At 33.5% G+C, this 18971-nt stretch overlaps 1 protein-coding gene across 1 annotated transcript in view; it reads left to right on the top strand.

Moving 5' to 3' along the window:
• Positions 1 to 3252: 3252 nt before the first annotated feature.
• The window catches only part of LOC149425302 (protein rolling stone-like), a 60724-nt gene continuing 45005 nt past the window's right edge, over positions 3253 to 18971 (top strand). The window contains exon 1 of the mRNA XM_089651069.1: positions 3253 to 3574. The gene's annotated coding sequence lies outside the window, so the exon portion shown is untranslated. The remainder of the gene's footprint in view (positions 3575 to 18971) is intronic.

Genomic DNA, 18971 nt, shown 5'->3' with positions numbered 1-18971 from the left:
ACATCGTTTTGTCTGGCTTCTGACCTGTACAATACGACAACTTGTTTATTTTGTGTGAAACATTATGATCTTATGTTATCAATTATACTTATAGTGTTTTTATTTGTAATATTTTTGCAATACCGAGAACTTCAGCAGGAAATTGTCGCGTTCATTCCATGACTGTGTTATTATTAGGTGCAATGCGTATTTTTAAAGTAACATATACGTGTTTACATAAATTTACGAGTTTTATGGCGTGATGTTTTTTGTAATGTTAGGCAAAAATTACTCACGCTTCTGGTTTACGAAATTTAAGTGTGTAATGCTCAATAAAATAATATATTATTAGAAATAGTAAATAGATGGGAAATAACTCAACGACAACAACCAGCAACGTCATGGAATTGTTGTTTTAATGTAATCAATTAATGTGTTTTTATACATTCTTTTTCATGTGATACTACCTACAAGTAAAAAAGACAAATTACTTTTTTCGAAATTCTAACGTTTTAAGGTAGATTAAAAAAAACGCTGTATTGTTTGTATGGGAAAATAAAAATTCTTTTGTGGAAAAATATTATTCTATAGGAAAAAAGGTGGAATTTCTAAAAAAAGTTATTAATCTTTTTTAGTTCTACCACATGTAGAATCACCTCTCGAAGTTGGAAACATGTTGATTGATACAATTTATTAGTTTAACCAATGTAACAATATTGTTCTCTCAATACATAATCTTCGTATTATTTTTGTTATTTTTTAATTATTAAACTCAACACAGGCCTGTCCTAGTGATGTTAAAAATACTAACGTAAAAAAGATGTAATATAAAGAAACAGTAAATAAATAAATGAGGAAATCAGTAATTGTTTTCTCAGTTGACTACCTTTTGTACCAATACACCTATAATTCGTTTGATATCTGCAGCAAACGCCGGGGACAAGAACGAGACGAGGAAAAGAAAACATATAAAATTCCCCCTTAGAAATAAAAAAAACAGTTTCAAATACGTTGATGTACGGAATAGTGAAAATATTTGGCGAATTAACAGAGAGAAATTAAGAATAAAATATCAACAAAAATAATTTAAAAAACAAAAAAAAAGATTTTTTTAAATTCGATGTATGATGATAGTATTCGAACATAGGTAGGTACCTTATACTATACTATACTATATATACATACATAGGTATGTATATATTCTAAACCGTAAATAATATATTTTTAATAATAATGATGTACATTGATGCGTAGGTATAACCTTATTTTTAACAATTTTCATTAAAGGGTAATTGGGCACTTAGTATTTGATATATAATCTTGAACACTACTATTTCCTTTCCCTTACACTAGTAGGAGTTGCAGATATACTTAATTGTTTGTTTGTCTAATTAATTAATCACATATCCCAACAGATCTCAGAAAATATTGTGTTATTTACAAATATTTAAGTTATTTAAAATTAAGTATTAAAAGTACTTGAGTGGGGTTTTGTTAAGTAATAAAAAATGCTCGTATCAAAGGTATCTAGATAATACTAGATATCTTTGTAGTAAATAAATGCACTAATGTTTTACTACACGCACTACTATATTTTAATAACTTCGGTATTTAAATAACAATGATGTAAATCAGTATTTGCCATTAGCGATGAGTCGTTCGTGAGCGAGCCGCACAATAATCGAGGTACCTCTTTTTGATGAGCTCTATTCGTACGACTCCCGGTAAACCGTACCACGGCCCAATTGAACAGTTTTTCTTTTTTATCAGGAGATATTTTAGAAAAATGGCGCCATTAAAATTATCCATGTATTAATTGTTATTATGCATTGCCCATTACCAATACATCAGAGACGTGAACGGCGTCTAAAAGTCCGACATCTGGACTTGGGCATATCTACCAATACCTACTTACTACCTAACATCTTATTTTTCTCGTTGTACGAGGAGGCGTACCGGTATCAAGAGTCGTACAATCATTCATACGCTGGGAGCTGGGAGCCGTATCGGGGGAGCCGTAGCGAGGTGGCCGCATCGGGCGAGCACAGAATTATCACTGTCCATACCCTCTGAGCTCACGCTCTCGTTCAATTGAGCCTTCGTTCAATTGAGTGGACTCTTTGAGCCGTACGAAAATATTGAGCTATTTGGCATGCTAAAATAAGTTTTATATTACCGACTCCAACACGCTTTGTCTCAGAACTCTCAATTGTAAAATAATCATTAATTATTTTCTCTATAAAAGGCTAAAACACGCTGCATGTAAGTTTTGCATATATGTGAGTGCTATTATAAAGTCAACTAAGGTTGATAGACCTACACATCACTATCGAAATTGTGGAAAACCCATAGTAGGTAACTTGCAAAAATTATCCTCAAAAAAATTCTGACGTATTATATCTATAATACCGCAATTATTATCAACGTGCGATTAATTAAAGCAACTTAAACACATCCGTTAATTTGTAACATGCTATTGTCCTTAACGGTTAAAACAAATGCAGTTCATGTATTTATTTAGACAGAGAACATATTAGATGCTTTCAGTATCGCCCTACTTCCTGGTGAGTTACTGAATTACCAAAGTTTTGAATCGAAATGATGATTCAAAAAGGTTTCAGAAAAGGATGCTAGTCCCACTGGCTCCGGGCGGCTTATAATATTCTGCGTTATTACAATAATATTTAATGCTAAGAATGAATGAAAATATTAAAATCCACTAACTGTGTTTATGTTTGTATATTAATTGACAGAAAATTTTATTAAATGATTTGCAACACAGATTTCTAAAAGTTAGTAAAATATTATTTTCACAATAATTCAGGAGCTGATATTATTTTAGAAGTTTGTGAAACAATAAAAGTAGATATTTTGATTTAGAGACAGTGAGTGAGTCCGCCACACAACGCTTGTTGAAATTAATATAACTCAACCATTAACACCTCATCCCATTTGAATCCGAACGCCTCAACGACTCATTCCATTTGAAGCCGGACACCTCAAATACTCATTTCAATATTTGAGTACCCCTTACAAACTCATTCTGAAATTGTATGCTACCCAACACAAATACACACTCTGAAAAGTTTCAGTGGTAACCCTGTATTAGGGGCAAACAATTTGCGCCCTCGCGGTCGCGTCAGGGGGAGTGAGGAGCGCTGCACGGCTTAACAATATAGTATGCAAAGGTAGCATGAAGCGGGGCGTGTGGGAGGGGAGCCGGGGAGTGCGCCGTGGGGTGGCCGCGAGCTCGCCGGCATTCGGTGATTACCGTGCCGCGTGTGCAGTCCTATACCGACTCTAACGTTCCGCCGCTTTAGCGACACCGGCACCGGCCCTACCGCCAGTCGCGCGCGTAATGTCAATACCGGCTATTCATACAATGCACCGGTACTTCGCGGAATAGCCGACTCTCTTCAAACAATTATCACGCGATATCACCTGGTCGTAAATCATAATCATCCAGAAATCTCCCAAACCAGCGCTGCAGATCGATCGATATATCTCTCTCGCATCGTATGTTTTTAGTTCAAAAGTGCATCTGATTGTAAGTGCTCTTATTCACCTGTGTCAACTCATCTTGCTTTTAATCACAGTGAGTATTGTTATTTTTCGATTTAATTATTAATTTGCACTTGCGCTTTTAAATGCTATTCTGCTGTACATTTTTATTACAGTGTGATTGCTTATCTTAATTTTGTTTAGTAATTTGTTCACGCTACGGCAGGTCACACATGCGCCGATGGTGAACACAAAACTGCGCTCACAGCTGCTGTGTTCCCTCGGTATTAATGTATTGTGTCCAGGTATATTCGAATAAATAAGATATTAACATACTGCACAGTTATTCCCGCCACTGTGCTAACTGTCACACTTTTTGTAGCAGCTTGAAGTGTTTCACGTTTCAGGTAATATGACTCTGAAACTAAAATAACTGAAACTGCTGAAAAGCGATTCCTGAAAGATGAACTCAATACATTAAAACTTGAACCATTGCGGTATTTCTGACTGGTGATAAAGACGTTATTGTGGTATTATTGACGCCTGAACTTCATTAAATTTATTTTAATGTGTAAAACATTTAATATCCGAAAATTGCCAGCAATCTTCCCCTTCTTGTGTCTTATAGGTACCACATGCTCACAAAATTAACAACACATATTTTTTTATGATTACTAAGTAACACGATGTAAACAAACAAAAGTATGTTATTTTTTAGTCAATAAAATAAAGTTAGTGCGTATAAAATAAACGTATAATATACGTATAATATTTGACCGGTCGGTGGCCGAGTGGACATCGCGTTTGGGTCCAACCCAGGCGTAGTGTGTTCAATTCCTCGGCTGGCTCCTCCATCACAACACAAGTAATATTTTTAGCTTACTGTGGTGGTAGTAAGAGATTTTCAAATATTTTCAGGTTATTCGTAACCCGGGAATGTTTGTCTTCCTTTATTTAAAAAAAAGTTTTTCAATTAGGTTTCTACGTATTATGAGATTTTAATAAAATAGTTTTTAAATTAGGTTTCTACGGATTATGAGATTTTAATAAAACAGTTTTTAAATTAGATTTCTACGTATTATGAGATTTTAATAAAATAGTTTTTAAATTAGGTTTCTACGTATTATGACATTTTAATAAAATAGTTTTTAAATTAGGTTTCTACGAATTATGAGATTTTAATAAAACAGTTTTTAAATTAGATTTCTACGTACTATGAGATTTTAATAAAATAGTTTTTAAATTAGGTTTCTACGGATTATGAGATTTTAATAAAATAGATTCACATTAGGTTTCTACATATTATGAGATTTTAATACTACTATTCCATGGAAGCGTTAGCTTGTGGTTTTAGCAATGTTTCGTTTATGCGTTGCTTTTTCATAACAACTCCATACAGCAGTGCCATTTTTCATCTTTGGGGATGCTGTGTGCCACTGCATGGAGGGTCTTTTTAGGTAAGGGAAAGCGAGGAAGATCTGAGAAGCAAAAAGATATGTCAGTATGTCCAGGAGTGACGTATGTATCCATCCCTCCCACTGCGGTGCAAAGCGTCGGGTCAAAAGAAACCGGCTGGAGAGGTCAAACGGTCTCTCTCAACTTGCCTATCCCAATCCGGCCCGCCACGCAGCTGGTGGGTAGACGCATTCGCCACCAAGACCTGAAAAATCCTCACCCTACGAACCCAGGCACTTGTGCTAGAACACCAAACGTAGCGAACCACTTGAGGTGACCAATGGCATACAGTATTGGTTATCCAATGAATGATTCCCGAGGCGGCGCGCAATACCGATAACCGCACCCCAAATCACCGGGGCGATACTGTATAATAATTTGTTATAATTTAATTATAGATATAATCCAAGCATTTTTTTTATCCAAAAATGGATTTTGAATAAAAGGCAGAAACTTGACATATTATTGCAGTATTATGAAGTTATTTACGCTCTAAACTGGCAGAAGTAGTCCTGTTAAATAAATAAAAATCTGTAATTATAAAAATAAATTTAACGAAAACGAATGTTTTAATACCGAAAAAAACCTTTAATCGATGTGTATGGATGTGCACTTTTGTCCGCCCTTGTCATTTCTGGCAGAAAACTTTAACTCAACTTAAGTCCCCGTAGTAAGCTTTCGAAGATGGTTTGAAAGGGAGATAGATACTCGTATGTAAATGCGAATGTTAGATGGAGCGCGAAAATTGTGAAAATATTTCATAAAACGCGACTCGTTTGAAATAGAGCAAAAGTCTCTTGACAAACGCTTTAATTGCATTTAAAGATTCACTGTGATTTTTTCATGTCTATAACATATTAAATAACAGAGCAAAACGTGTTTATAATAATTTTCGGAGCTTACTTTGCGATTTTTTTTTATCGAGGGAATTTCATATAATTAACCTTTCGGCTTAGCAAATGTACAATAAGATATATTTTTTTGGAACTTAAAACTTAAAGAGTTAATGAGAAACTTGTTAAAAATCGATAGAAATTGTGTATGCGGGGGCTTAAGAGGAAGCTACAAGCCAAAAATGTGCATATTCTTGGTATACCTTATATTGTAAGTAATAGGCATTAAAATCGCTTGACAAACGGAGTCTAGAAACGTTCGATTAAGCATAAAACTGGTTTTTATTTATTTTGTGAATAATTTTATAAGAAAGCGAAAAAGTTAATCAAGTGAAACTGTCACAGATAATCTTCGCTATAATAATGTATTTTTTAAGTCGTTTCCTTTACGCGTTCATACATTTCTATTGAAAAAATGTTTATTTTAGTAGTTTACATTTATATTTTTTATTGAGTAATTTATTTTTTTATTTGTATTGTACACCGGCGAAACGATAGTAAAACTTTCAATTTATATAAAGCATATTTTTTGATATTCATAATATATACCAATTCTTTATAAAGATTAATAAAAATAGTGATTTAGCATTAAGCTTCGTCTTAATAATTTTCGAAGCTTACTTTCCGATTTTTTATATCGAGGGAATTTCATATAAATATCCATTCGGCATAACAAATGTAAAGATGTAATAATAATGTCTAATTAGATATTTTTTTTGAACAAAACAGAAATTGGGTATGCGTGGGATGTTCACTTTGTCCGCCATTGTTATTTCTGGCAGAAAACTTAACTCAACTTAGTTGTTATTGGCTGTAGGCGTCTCACGTGTTCTATACTTTTAAAAACATCACACAACATTTATCATTTTGTTTTCGATTTTGTTTGACAGTTGAGTGGAACATTATTTTTATGGCAGATATAGTGTTATGTGTAGTGCATAGACATATGAATATTAGTAGACCTGCCCTAAGTGATTAAAAGCGTATTATCCCCACTCCCCATACCGGTTCCATTGGAGCCGGCTGTGTTCGCGTATGGCCTCAAGTGAAATTTGAAAACGTGACGTCATCATTCTTGTGCGAACTATGGTCGAGGCATCATCGGTTCATTTTACGAAATAACACGGCAAAATGTTGACTTGTACTATGAAAACTTGTAAAAATAGATGTGAAAAAGAGAATAAACCCAATTGTCGTATTACATTCCATATATAAGCATTATTTTACTTTATTTTAAGCATATTCACATCGTAAAATATTAATCAGTTGTTACTATCACATCGAGAAACGTCTGGACGCGAAACACAAAGCTGGTTGGTTGCTGGGATGTAAATTATGAACATTTATAAAAGTGTCTTAACTAAATACTTAAACGAAATATTCGACTCTGAAAATAGAACCGAATTTTTTTGCCGAATTTGGACTTCGCAAATTTGTTCATAACGTGGCGAGTAATTTGCGCTCCCATGTAAAAATGTCTATTCATTCAAAAGCAGATTTTACTTTTAAGAAGTAAATGGTGATATTATAATGCGAGATGCCTATTTACTGTCAGATTGATTTATTGACGAATCACAGTCAGCTTCACTCCCTTCGTTCTTCAACAGTTGATTTTACCCCTCGCCATTATCTTCTCGTCTATTAATTCCTATGTCTGTGGTATAGTGCATTGAAAAGAAAGTGAAGCAGTCAATTTGAAACAAGTACCCGACTAAAAGCACAAGTAACTTAGTGATTCTCGCCAGAACAAAAACGTCTGACTAAATATACTATTTGTTACCATTTTTTACACAGGGTTTTCCAATAAGAGGTGTTATTTTGATATTCAATCGTAAAAGATCAATGGTTTCGTTGCTTGTGTGGCACGTAGCGCCGCCTTGTTGAAATTAAACGTTGTCCAGATCAATACCATCCAATTCCGGCCATAAAAAATCATTAATCATCTCTCGATAGCGATCCATTCACCGTAACTGTTGCTCCAGCCTCATTTTCGAAAAAGTAAGGTCCAATGACTCCGCCGGACCGTAAACCGCACCAAACAGTCACACGTTGAGGATAGAAAGGCTTTTCAACAACAACTCTTGGGTTTTCCGAGCCCCAAATGCGACAATTTTGCTTGTTGACGAAGCCACCTAGGTGGAAATGGGCCTCATCACTCAAGATGATTTGCATTTGATTCACTCAAGTGAATTTGAATAATTTCAATGCGTTGTTGAAGCGTGTATCGTTCCATTTTTATTAATGACGTAGTTTCTACTTTAAAATTTGTCAAATTTCAAAAAATGACAGCTTCAAAAGTAACATCTACCGAAATAGCGTTCTATTCAAAATAACACCTCTTATTGGAAAATTCTGCATAAACTTAATAAACCTACATACCTACTAATTAAAATTCGAACAGACAAAAAGAAATAAAGAAATCTTAAATAAGCACACATCATGATATACTTTTATAGCAACAAAAATTTCAATTGAATTTAATGAAACAAGTTTTAAGTTGGTACAAAACTTAAATGCTTGTTTTAAGAGTTAACGTCTTTTCCCAGTACACCCATGATATAATAATGTAGTTGCGACCATAGACAATAATTTACATTATAAAATGCATAACAGCTGAGAACGCAAAGCGGTAAATGGAACGTGCCTACCCTAAAAATTACATGCGCTAGCCATAAAAATTACGTGCATCTACTATCTACATTTACTATCTTCTGGAAATAGTGGGACTATGGCATCCATTGTGAGGTTGATGGGAGATGAGTAGATGATGGTTGGGAAGAATCTGGCTATTTAGATCTGGTCCCCAAACACCCAAAGTCATTTAGTTGATTATGAATAGTGATCTTTTAGCAGAGTGATACTAAAAGTACCTACCACCCTGGAAGATACTCTCAGACATTTGGAAGAACTGAACTAAAAGCTGTCAGAATTAAGAATCATCGGACAATTGTAAAATGTGTCAGCCATCGAGCTGTGAGTTAAGAAATAGTCACAGCTAGGCTAATGTATAGAACAACGTAACCTTTTTTTACTTAGTAGAAGTGGGTACCTACCTTGTATCCCTTATTATTACAATGTTTTCTACCTGCTAAACTGCTTCTAAGTATCTTTTCGGCAAGAACCAAGTGACAATCTAACAAGTTTTTTTTAAATGAAGCAAATATGGGTAGACAGGTACTGAAATAAAAATATTAAGGAAAAAAAACAACAAATTAAAAATTCAACGTGGCAAATAGAAAGTTAGGTACCTACCAAAGGCGTGCGGTTAATTTTAATATTTACAACAAATAAAAATATATATTCTGTGCCGAAGTTTTTGAATTTTTATTATTTTATGACAGATTATTCACCTAGTTACAGTATAAGACTTATCATTCTGCATTTGGGAATCTTTTCAATTAGATATGAAGTGTAAAAAAAAACAAAACAAAAGTTTTACGGCTATAAGAACTTGAACAATTCTTCAAATTTCGAAGTTAATTTTCAAGTTCTGAGAATGATTTTTTCAAGTTCTGTTATTATTATAAAACGGGAATCCTTCCTAGTTGGACATTCAAAAGCATAAAATGTTATCAACATTATAAAAAAATAAAAAAAAAAAAAAAAAATATATATATATATATATATATATATATATATATATATATATATATATTTATATATATATATATTTCAGTTCTGTCAAGCAACTAACCTATAATAACATAAGTTTTACAACAGAAGTTGAATAGGACTTTTACAGAAGTCGAAAATGAACGTTGAAATTTGATGAATTATTTAAATTGTGTGAAACAATCCATCCTTACTTGTATTTCGGTAGACATTTTTGAATTGATTTTCCCTCTTATCACATGAATTTCATACAGGATGTAGAAACTGACAAAGTCTTTTTCTTGAATAATATTTGCTTAACCTTAAGACCTACAAGTACATTTTAGGTTTTTATGTATTCTTAGAATTTGTATGTATACTCAGAAGTAGCGTGTGCTGTTAACTTTAGGTTTACTTAGGGGGCGTAGAACACCCCCTTTCAGTTTTAAGGGTTGCGAATGCACGAAAAAAATACTTACTGATAATTATTGGGTTGCCAAGAAGAAATGCATTAGTTTTTTGCTGGAGGGCATTGTAACCATTGTGGGCGTGGTGGATTGTATTATTTATTTAAGGTTGATCAAATTCGAGAGGCGGCAGGTGGTCGGCGATCATTTAGTATCATCATAATAATAATATAAAATAACGTTTTTTTGGCTGCGTTCAGACGAAGCGGATACGCCCGGGCGCGCGTTTAGGTTCACGCAGACGCCTACTGTTGTTGAGGGCGTGGGATCCGCGTGAACTCGCTAAAGCGTTCTGCCAAATTATATAATGTTAATAATCCGTCCAACTGCTGACATTTCCCATAAATTCTGATGGCTGGATACTACGCTAGCGCCTCTAGCGGCCAGAGTCGTTAATGCTGCCAATATTTTACTGGAGTTGAAAAAAAGGCCTCGATTCTCGACGAAGTCATTCCACTCGAACAACGAGTGTTTTGACCCACTCGTTGTTCGAGTGGAATTACTTCTGACGTTTGGCGTATATTATTATCAGAGATGTGCTTTATTTCAAATAAATCCATTTCAAATGGAAATGCAAAATGCAAAATGGGTATTTTCCATTTTGCATTTTAAATGCTTTTCTAAAAACCATTTTGCATTTTGCATTTTAAATGCTTTTCTCGATGCATTTTCCATTTTAAATGCTTTTTTGCAACATTCTTCCTACTATCTCCACTCATCTTTTTTTTCATAAGCCCCAAATATCAGTCGGTCCTCAACCTCGCTATGAGAGATAATTTCTATATGTCAAGTTGCTCCCTGGTAGGATCCCTGGCAATTGAGTGATACCATTACAAAAAATACTGATTCAAATACTAAACAGGGGGCCATGATGCTGTAATATTAAATGTTAGATAGCATTTTATATGTTTTTACGTTGGCAATATTAGTCCCGCGCAAATTTTTTGTAGTTTCACAATCTGTAGTCGTGGTGTTTTTGGATTTACCATCATGTAATATGTTTGTTCTACATTGATGTCTATTATTAAATGACAAAATTGTTTAAAAATTCTATAATTATTTTAATTGTTTGACCTGAGAAACCATTTTGCATTTTCAATGCATTTTGAAAATAGGTATTTTGCATTTTGCATTTGAAATGCTTTTCTAAAACCCATTTTGCATTTTGCATTTTCAAATGGAAAAGTTTTGACCCATTTCCATTTTGCATTTCAAATGGTTTTGGGTACCCATTTTGCACATCTCTGGTTATTATGTACCTTCAACGAGACTCAAGAATAAGAATGTCGACCAATGTATGTACTTTCGACGGCGATTGCGAGCGGCCTTGATTGGAGAATCGATGCCCAGGTCACGGCGATCGAAGTGGTATTTTCTATGGTTTCTCTACAAATCATCCTCGATTAATCTGCTCGGAAGCCGTTCTACAGACTGAAAGCACACATTAAGGGCGATGATTAGTACATAAGCCGGGCGAATTTAAAATCTTCTTTTGGTGTACTTTCCCATCGGGGTTGGCTGGCATCATGGCAATCTTTAACCAGACGGCTGTAGCCCAGAACAACTGTGTGGAACTGCATCCGTACCAGTAATAATATCAAACCATTGACAAGTATTATTTAGACAGGCCGTGTGATTTTTAAAATTAACATCTACACCAAAAATATTGGTTTAAGAAAATATTTATCAAAAAGAAATTCCATTATCTCGCAGTCAAAGAACGGAAAAAACATTGCTTTTTACCTCTTGTTGGTCTGCACGGAGCATAGTTTTGTGAAGATCATCTTTCAAGCACTAAATTGTGGCAGTTATTATAAAGGTTTCAAAATGTCCAATGAACTCCCTTTAAATGTTAAGGAAGCCAAAAGTCTTGAAGTTTTTCGTGGGTTGTGTCTCAATGTTGTGAAGTCCAAATATTAATAAGTAGGTAATTAAATATTTTTATAGTAGTTTTAGAATAGATGTCCACTGGATATAAAATGTTAAATTTTATAACCAAATAAATTATACTTGGAAAAAAAAATTATACGAATATTTAAAAAAAAGTACTCTATTGTTAGTTAGCTTTAATATCGATAAAAGTAAAAATCGATAAAAATCTTACATATCTTTCCAACAAAAAAAATATGATACGCAAAAAATTACGACAACACTTTTGCCACAAAATGAACCATTCGCTGGTTTCACATGTCTTTATAATCACTTACGAAGTTTACGTCAAGTTGGGTTGTTAAGTTCATATCTATATCTCGCAATGCTTTTCAGGCTTGCTATTGGCCGACAAATTATTAACTAATTACATCCAGGGATTTGAGCATAACTTTGTGCTCTCTTTTATATTGTAGGGAACTTGCATTTATATCTAGGGTTTCGAAGCGAGGCATCAGAATTCTATGGGGATCGTATTATGAAATTACTCATAGGGGGTGTGATTTTTGAATTGAAATTAGGTGTGAAAGAGCTAATCTATCGCTATTGTTTATCGATGTATTAAACATACTAATTTCAGTAGTCTGTGATGATTTGCGTTTAATTTGAATTTCAGTGTCATTTTCAAAATTGGACCTGATGGTTTGATTCACACAACAAATAAAATAGGTACCTATGTATAATCAAAAAAATTAATTTATATTAATTAATTATTCTATATTTGAATTGCGTCTTTCTGTTGATTAAAGTTTGATGGATTTTGTAGTTTGCAATTTTACTAAAGATATTCGTTTGAAAGGTAAATTTTGGATCGCCTCTCTGATTTTGTCAGCAAAAAAATAAATTTATATTATAAAGAAAATTGACAATACATATTTGTTTATGAAGCAAAATTTTATGAATAATTTCAGCTTCACAAATTTTCAATTATAAATATTTTTTCTGACTGGTTTGTGACACCCGCCCGCAGTCCCCTCTTACCCGGTAAATGCCCAATGATACTGGGTGCGCAGTATGACTCATTTTATTAGCGAAGCTTAGTGCTAAATCACTATTTTGATTAATCTTTATAACGAATGGGTGTACATTATGAATACCCAAAGATATGCTTTAGATAAATTGAAGGTTTTACTATCATTTCGCTTAAGTAGGCCACAAATAAAATAAAAAATTACGTAATACAAAATATAAATGTAAACTACTGAATAAATATTTTCAACAGAAATGTATAAACGCGTGAAGGAAACAACTTAAAAAAATACATTATTATAGCTAACATTATTTGTGACAGTTTCACTTGATTAACTTTTTTGCTTTATTATAAAATTATTTACAAAATAAATAAAAACCAGTTTTGTGCTTGAAATCGAACGTTTCTAGACTCCGTTTGTCGAGGGATTTTAATGCCTATTACCTCTAAGATAAGGTATACTAAGAATATACACATTTTTGGCTTGTAGCTTCCTTTTAAGAGCGGGACCCACAATACCATCTCAATATTTTCGTACGGCTAAAAGAGTCGACTCAATTGAACGACGGCTCAATTGAACAGGAGCCGTGAGCTCAGAGCGTATGAGCAATGAGAATACTGTGCTCGTACGTTAATAGATGCAGATCACAGACATAGGAATTAATAGACGAGAAGATAATGGCGAGGGGTAAAATCAACTGTTGAAGAACGAAGGGAGTGAAGCTGACTGTGATTCGTCAATAAATCAATCTGACAGTAAATAGGCATCTCGCAATATAATATCACCATTTACGTCTTAAAAGTAAAATCTGCTTTTGAATGAATAGACATTTTTACATGGGAGCGCAAATTACTCGCCACGTTATGAACAAATTTGCGAAGTCCAAATTCGGCAAAAAAATTCGGTTCCATTTTCAGAGTCGAATATTTCGTTTAAGTATTTAGTTAAGACACTTTTATAAATGTTCATAATTTACTTCCCAGCAACCAACCAGCTTTGTGTTTCGCGTCCAGACGTTTCTCGATGTGATAGTAACAACTGATTCATATTATACGATGTGAATATGCTTAAAATAAAGTAAAATAATGCTTATATATGGAATGTAATACGACAATTGGGTTTATTCTCTTTTTCACATCTATTTTTACAAGTTTTCATAGTACAAGTCAACATTTTGCCGTGTTATTTCGTAAAATGAACCGATGATGCCTCGACCATAGTTCGCACAAGAATGATGACGTCACGTTTTCAAATTTCACTTGAGGCCATACGCGAGCACAGCCGGCTCCAATGGAACCGGTATGGGGATTGGGGATAATACGCTTTTAATCACTTAGGGCAGGTCTACTAATATTCATATGTCTATGATGCAGATACATACGTCCAGGACCAGATGTCTGACGGTCAGACGCCGTTCATGCCTATGCAATAAAAATTAATACTTGAAACTTCAAATTAATGTGCTCAGTGATTTAGGTAATACCCAACCTTTATCTTCCCTATCTCCTTCCTTTCCGGCTCCCTTCAACCTCGCAATACACCACAATCGGAGATATCACAGACCCACTTAATGCGCAGCGGGAAGTTGTGAGTGCGATATTCATATAAAAAAGACAATTAAGTGGAGCGATTCAATCAATCAACTTGAGCAAGTCAATAAGATTTTAACATGACGAATCGTTGACTATTTGACTGTTTGTTCTAGTGAAAGTGTTTTACGACAAAGCGGTGGAAATAATTCAAGTTGATTACATCAGTTAATTATGTTTATATACGGCTTTAATTTTTGCCAAGTGTCAAGTAGAAGAAAAAATAGATATGCCACATTTTTCGGCTAATTGCTGAATCCGATTTGTGTTGCGAAAACACAACGATTAACGGGTAACGGCTAACGAACGAATCACGGAGCTCGGTTCAGCACTAGAATAACGAATAACTAACGAATAGTTATCAATAACTAACGAATAGTTATCAATAACTAACGAATAGTTATCAATAACTAACTAATAGTAAGCTAATTAGTTTACGAATTCTCAAATACAGACTTTTTATTTACTTATTTTATTTTATTGCTCTCATATTTCAAATTCTGAATTGACAATATTATCTTCAACTAATTATTCCCATATTTTTGGCTATGTTTTTGAATGATTAAAAGTTCGATAGAATTTATTTGTTCAAAGAATTGGTTTGTAACCTAGATAGCGTCTCGGATAAACATATCCGATTTTTATTTATATGGGATACCTACTGACTACTAAAAATCTCAATTAGTAGGTATTCAATTTTAGTGTAATTTATTACTTTTTAATAACTCTTGAAGTTATACATATCAATGTAATACATATATATCATTGAAGAAGAAGTAATAATAAATCTAATCGTTATATATTAGATCGACAATTATGACGTAAAATAATTAGGTTTCAATGGCCGAGCGTTTAGAGGCGTTGTCCCGGTAAAACAGTTAGTACCTGGGTTAGTTTCTCCGTTGAGAACGTTACTTTCTTATTTTTCTCTGTCATGTTTCCTTTACATTTTTAATTATAGAAAAAGTCAATAGGTATCCCATATAAATTAAAATCGGATATGTTTGTCCGAGACACTATCTAGGTTACAAATAAATTCTTCCGAACTTTGCAATCATTAAAAAAGATAGCAGCCAAAAATATGAGAATAATTAGTTAAAGATAATATTGTCAATTCAGAATTTGAAATATGACACCGATAATATTGATTTAAAATAATTATGTTCCGTTAGCTGAGTGGTTAAAGGCGTTGTCCCGGTAAAAGAGAGATCCTGGGTTCGATTCCCAGTTGAAACCGTTATCTTTCTATGTCTTGTTCTGTTTCACGTGGATTCATTGGTTTTGAACCGCAATAAGCAGTGTCTATATTTTTCCATATTAATATTTTGAGAAAAATGACATCAGATGACAAACATACATTATCTTCACTTTGATTTTGGTTCAAGATTTTTGTTTATGATTGCCTGCGATAAGATAGCTCTCTAAGTCTGAGACATAGGTATTAAATCGTTGGACAACGACACAATAGAAGAAATTGTAATTTTTTTTTTTTTGTCGGATTTTTATTTTATTAAGGTATTAGAGCCAGGAAGAGGCAAAATAGGCTAGGATAAGAAGTCAGCTGGAAGCACAGACATAGGAATTAATAGACGAGAAGATAATGGCGAGGGGTAAAATCAACTGTTGAAGAACGAAGGGAATAAGGCTGACTGTGATTCGTCAATAAATCAATCTGACAGTAAATAGGCATCTCCCATTATAATATCACCATTTACTTCTTAAAAGTAAAATCTGCTTTTGAATGAATAGACATTTTTACATGGGAGCGCAAATTACTCGCCACGTTATGAACAAATTTGCGAAGTCCAAATTCGGCAAAAAAATTCGGTTCTATTTTCAGAGTCGAATATTTCGTTTAAGTATTTAGTTAAGACACTTTTATAAATGTTCATAATTTACTTCCCAGCAACCAACCGGCTTTGTGTTTCGCGTCCAGACGTTTCTCGATGTGATAGTATATGTTTCTAAAACTGATCTATATTATACGATGTGAATATGCTTAAAATAAAGTAAAATAATGCTTATATATGGAATGTAATACGACAATTGGGTTTATTCTCTTTTTCAAATCTATTTTTACAAGTTTTCATAGTACAAGAATAGTCAACACTATAATTTACTATAATTTACATGTAAAAACATAGTACAAGAATAGTCAACACTATAATTTACTATAATTTACATGTAAAAACATTATCATATTGGAATGTCCTTAAACGGGCAATCGCCTAGTTGGACATTTTAAGTTCATTAATTGTATTATGTAATATTTACAAACAAACAATAAATAAATAAATAAATAAAAGTCAAAATTTTGCCGTGTTATTTCGTAAAATGAACCGATGATGCCTCGACCATAGTTCGCACAAGAATGATGACGTCACGTTTTCAAATTTCACTTGAGGCCATACGCAAGCACAGCCGGCTCCAATGGAACCGGTATGGGGAGTGGGGATAATACGCTTTTAATCACTTAGGGCAGGTCTACTAATATTCATATGTCTATGTCTAGAAGAGATAGAAATAGACTAGTAGACGAACCTAAAAGGTTCGAGAAGATGCAGTAAGTGGCATGAATAACTAAGAAGTGACTAGAAGAGACTAGGAGAGATGAGGTGATTTTGTTATAAGGGTCATCCAAGTGTTCATATTATTATTATCAATATGATATCTAGATATGATGGACTCGCCGAACGTCACAGCGGTACTTCCAAGGTCTGTTATCTATGTGAGGATATTGTGTCAGCGCTTTATTAGCAGCAGACACATACCGGGACGGATGACGAACTTCGTGCTGGCACTGTTGGTGGATGCGGTAGACTCTCGCTGCAGCAGCTGGTCCAGTTTCTTCACCACCTAGGATTCTTGCTGCAGAGTCTCACCTATTCCTGTTCTTCATTTTACTTAACTTAACTTCACTTTATTTTTGTAATATTTATATTTTTGTAATACCTGCATCAACTGTAAAGCGCCCCTGAAGTGATATCTTACAAAAGCGGCGCTATACAAATTGTGCAATTTCATTATTATTATTATTATTAAATCGTGTGGCCAAATTAAAAACCGAACACCCATCGCTTGGGTGGATTGTTAAACGAAACAAATTGAGATGACAGTAACCTTTATAACGCAAGTTAAATGTGTTTTTTAGTTTCGTATAAAGTGTTAAATACCATTTAAAAGAACAATTAAGCGATTTTGAAAACTTTAGCTATGTTTGCGTTCAAAATGTTTTGTTTAATTCCATAAATTTGCCGTTTATAAAATCATCTCCTTCAAAAACAGTATTTCATTTTGTTTCAAGTCCAAAGAAGGTGAATCTATTTGAAATTGAATGTCAAGCGGAAATATTTTGATGACTTTTCATTCATCGAAATTCATTATAAGCTCCCGCTAAACTGCCAAAGCATATATATATATAATTTAAAACATGATATCCTATAATGATAAAAAAGATGCCCGAAAAACAGCGCCATCTGTTGGACGTAAAAGCAACTCGCACTTTTGTTTGTTTATCTGCATGGACAGACTGAGCCACAACAAAGCGTGGCGGGGAAGAGTTAGTAAAATAATAAGCGTCTACTATTTTCTCTGTAATAAATAATATTTTTATAGATTTAGTAGATTTTATCCTCATACTCCTCGTGCACGTGGATTTTTTTTTTATGTGACACCTCACAAGAGTGTTAAATAATAAAGAGTGTTAATGATAAACGTTTAACATTATTTCAAATGTCAATTGTCAGTTTTCGAAAAAGAAAATTAATGAGAGTCATGAACATTTTTTAACGTTTTAATTTTAATCTAACCTAACCATATATAATTATATAGTTATCTCTCTCTCTCTCTCTTGTGAAAGATAATTTTGATAAACTTTTCACCTTACATAGAACAATTTAGTTTGCAGATTGATACAAACCACAGTGGAGGAAAACCATACATACCCACTCGTGTAGGTAATGTTAAATTCAAATCTCATGGAGAAACCAAATATTTATACATAATGGTATATTTGATTCAATGTGCCTATTGCAGTGAATGCTAGTTATAAGTTAATAGATACGACGGACACTCACCATTATTTTTTAATGATAAACTGATGTTTATAAGACAATGTTTTATGCATAGCATAAAGGATAATAAATAATTATAAGCAATAATTAGTCGCCTGAAATATCAATACAAATTGAAAATATCTCCCGAGTAAAAATTTGCTATTAAAAACAGTAACATAAAACTCGAGTTGTCACGTTGTTGGCAATATCCCTTTACTATCGTACACCGATTAATCGTTCTATGACATTGTCAGTTATAAATTATTGTTATGTCTAAATCTAATTATGCATAGTAACGATAGTAAACTTATCCTTCATTTCAGATATTTGTTGATCTGCATAATGCTAATATTTCGTTTAATAATAACTACACACTCTATAATATTGTTTTCTTCACTATACTCCGAGAAGAAGCATTGTAGTCTCGTATATGAGTTTAAATAGTAAACCAGGTACCTTACTAAAACCATAGAGACCTCTTTGTAAGAAAGGACGATTTTGTATTAGAATTGAAGAATTGCAGGCCGAAAATTTATAAATT

This window comes from Hesperophylax consimilis, chromosome 3 (genome assembly GCF_061612785.1).
Source record: "Hesperophylax consimilis isolate HC1 chromosome 3, BYU_Hcon_1.0, whole genome shotgun sequence".
NCBI classification, from domain to species: domain Eukaryota; kingdom Metazoa; phylum Arthropoda; class Insecta; order Trichoptera; family Limnephilidae; genus Hesperophylax; species Hesperophylax consimilis.
This window is presented reverse-complemented; position numbering and strand designations above follow the sequence as displayed.